The following is a 281-nucleotide window of genomic DNA, read 5'->3' on the forward strand; positions in this document are numbered from 1 at the left end:
GTTGCCATAAATACTTTTGTACATGTAGGTCCTTTTCCCATTTTCATGATCTCTTTGGGATTCAGACCTAGTAGTAGTATTGCTGGATCAAAGGGTATGCAGTTTTATAGCCGTTTGGGCATAGTTCTAAATTGCTCTCCNGTTGCCATAAATACTTTTGTACATGTAGGTCCTTTTCCCATTTTCATGATCTCTTTGGGATACAGACCTAGTAGTAGTATTGCTGGATCAAAGGATATGCAGTTTTATAGCCGTTTGGGCATAGTTCTAAATTGCTCTCT

The sequence above is a fragment of the Vombatus ursinus genome, unplaced genomic scaffold, assembly GCF_900497805.2.
Source record: "Vombatus ursinus unplaced genomic scaffold, bare-nosed wombat genome assembly UNPS02015392.1, whole genome shotgun sequence".
Lineage (NCBI taxonomy): Eukaryota > Metazoa > Chordata > Mammalia > Diprotodontia > Vombatidae > Vombatus > Vombatus ursinus.